Below are 2,606 nucleotides of genomic sequence, written 5' to 3'. Positions count from 1 at the left end.
AGATTGTTGCTGATTGTAGTTATGTGAACCTCTTTTTTGCCTCGGCATTTTCGACCGACCATCCGGGATTGACCGTTTGCAAATGCGGAGCCCTTTCGTTTAATTGGGCAACCAATTTTCCTGACCGAAAGCTCTCTTCACCGTTCACAGAAGCCCTTATTTGATGCCCCGTATCCATCACCGACCGATCACGGTGCCGAACCCACACCCGTTCCGCCCTGTCCCGCACGGGAAGCAACCACAAAAACCCAGCCACACACATTTCACAGCCAATCAAGCGAACCGCCGCCACCCCCCCCCCCGGTGGAACCCGGTAGGTGAACATCCGGCTGTTCACACGGATCGGCGGCCCCGGCCAGCCCGGGCCAGGATCGTTAAAGCCGGCAGCGTATGCAGTGTCGATACGACGGGGGTCACCCGGCACATCGGAGCGTAAAACAAAACCCATCAGTCGCGCAGCAGAAGCGAAACGTTTAGGTTTTTTGGTTTGGTTTGGCCTTTTTTGTGTTTGTTCTGTTACTTTGGGCCCCATTCTTTTGGCCCCCAGACGGAAGAGAACCTCGGCGATGGCGAAGAATGGGAAGAATGCACTGTGCAAGGGCGTAGGACAATGGACTTCACCCGGAGCACCTTAATCCCCCGCGGAGGATTGGGGGTTGGTGGGAAGTGAGGGGGCCAGATCGCCGAGATGTGCGCCCGCTGAAGGCTGTCAGCGCGACATCGGATGTCGAGCCGGCCGGCGGCCGGATGATGCGCGGCCTTTGGAGAAAGGCAAATTTCCGGACCAAATATTTTCGGCGAACCCGCCCCCCCGGCCGCTGCCCACCTTCCCCATCCGGGAGGTCCTTCGTGGGGAGGAAAAAATAAGAGCACACAAAACACAATCATGATTGGCCCCGAAAGCTGCTGCCCGTCCCATCCCGAGTGGTTTCATTTAAATTTTCATCTCTTATGCGCTTCCCGTATCAGTTTTATCAGCACAGGGTAAGAGGGTACACTGGGGGGTACATCAAATGTCTGGGCGGTCGGGCCAGGAATTGTGTTTCGGGCCCTCCGCGACGCGACAGACCCGGCCGGAAGAAGAGATGGGGCCGGAACGAGAGCCATTTTATTCAAATTGCCCACGCCGCGCCGCACGCCGTGGTTCCAAAAACTGCTCACTCACATGGGGCCCTGGGAGGGGACATAAATTTACATACCATCCGTCGCACCGTCGCCGTGCACCTCACGTGGACCCCCGAGTCCCCGGAGTGTGTCTTTTATTTGAATGAAGCACCCGATTTTTCTATCCTGCGAGCTGCTGGGGATGGGCTGGGCCCTAAGACGCAAGCCCTTACACCGTAATTACACCCTTGCTTACAAATGAAGACATTTACACTGCGGAACGCGGAACGCGGAAATGCAAAATGGCGGCGCGTAGAAAAGCGTCACAATTAACGAGCATCGAGCTGACCCGAACCCGTACCCTCCAGGGCATGATTAATGCGTTGCGCCGCCGACCTCACCTGTCCGGGAGGGGACGGGAATGAAGGGGCCGACCCGCGCTTCCTGGCCCCTTCGACCCTGCCGGTACGAAAAGCGAGAGTTCCGAAGCGCGCCGCAGATGCTTGAAATATTTCAACAGCAAATAACCCGGCAACGCTACAACAAAGGCCGACGGTGGCGACCATGAGGCTAATCCACCGTGTTAGTGTTTGCACCCCGCCACTACGCACCGTCCACTCCCCATCGGGAAAGCATTCCACAAACCCCGTCCAACAATGACCCATCCACCGCCGCGAGGTGGATGTTAAAAGGTGGCAAGAAGGGAACACCGGCAGTAGCAGCAGCAGCCGCAGCATAAGAAAAACAAACACATGGGCAATTAAAAAAAACACACACAACGAGGACGGGGAACACGAGAAAGGCCCGCGAACGGCGGTAGCCGTGAAAGCCAAGATTTTTGGGGTCGTTCCAAAGCAAACATAGACCAGCGGACCATGGTCGAGGCTGGCAGCTTTATTGTACCTTTTAATAACCGTCGGCTCTCAGACCAAATAGAGCCGACCCCTCGATCCGCAGGACGGGACTTTGTGGGACATTTCGAGGCGCACAGACGGGCGTTGGATGACCTCTGGCGGCCAGGCTGGGTAGTTAATTATAAATCCCTCAACTCTGCGGCATTAGGCGACGTCCCCGGTCGAGCTTCGCTTTGTTTGAGCTCTCTCGGGAAGCTCCGATGGCTGATCGTTACCCACCCGGCAATGGTCCTTTCGGGTGGCAAGGCCCTCCCCGGGATGGCCCTGCTGCGGAAGTGAGCTACTTTCACTGCTGCCTCCTGTGTTCCAGTGGAGGTCCTCGACATTCCCGACTTTGGAGACGAGTTAATGACATAGGAGCCTGAATGGGTTCCGGGCCACGAGAGCCACTTAGCAACCGCCCCGGGGTGGCCCGGGATGCGATAGAATTGAGGGTTGACGGCATGCTTGGCTGTGGTTCCCGTGGGCCTGAGGAGTGAAAGTTACGGCCCCCACAGCACACGGCACTTGTTGGCCAATTGTTGTGCAGCCATTTTTATACTTTGTTGCGCACCTGAATCGGCTCCTTGTTCCGGTCCTATGGCCGTG

Source organism: Anopheles bellator, chromosome 2 (assembly GCF_943735745.2).
Source record: "Anopheles bellator chromosome 2, idAnoBellAS_SP24_06.2, whole genome shotgun sequence".
NCBI lineage: Eukaryota > Metazoa > Arthropoda > Insecta > Diptera > Culicidae > Anopheles > Anopheles bellator.
This window is presented reverse-complemented; position numbering follows the sequence as displayed.